Source organism: Etheostoma spectabile, chromosome 21, assembly GCF_008692095.1.
Source record: "Etheostoma spectabile isolate EspeVRDwgs_2016 chromosome 21, UIUC_Espe_1.0, whole genome shotgun sequence".
Taxonomy (NCBI): Eukaryota; Metazoa; Chordata; class Actinopteri; order Perciformes; family Percidae; genus Etheostoma; species Etheostoma spectabile.
Genome location: NC_045753.1, coordinates 10,149,816 through 10,150,088, shown reverse-complemented (window position 1 = coordinate 10,150,088; position 273 = coordinate 10,149,816). Strand labels below are relative to the sequence as shown.

The 273-nt window shown below is 33.0% G+C and overlaps 1 protein-coding gene across 1 annotated transcript in view; it reads left to right on the top strand.

Annotated features, from left to right (window-relative positions):
* LOC116670886 (PH and SEC7 domain-containing protein 1) overlaps nt 1–273 on the top strand; it is a gene marked incomplete at its 5' end in the record, with an annotated part of 69,216 nt that overhangs the window by 61,653 nt on the left and 7,290 nt on the right.

Here is a 273-nt window from a genome sequence, read left to right as displayed (position 1 = left end):
TCCCTTTTTGTTCTAGTGCAGTTTTTTAAGGTAAGCAGTAGTTGTAAGAAATTGGGTCATGGTTTTTGACTCTTTGACTAGTCATACAATTATTCTTTTTTAAATCAAACAGTTTATACAACGTTTTGTTGTTATTTCTGTTGTTATTTCCGTTAGAAATGACGGTAAACTGTGTGTGGCACATTCAGTTTGGCTCTTTCAGATCACAAAAGCAAAGTGGATGTACGCACAGATCTTCAAAAAATGGTTGAATAGTGAATATCTAACAGTATT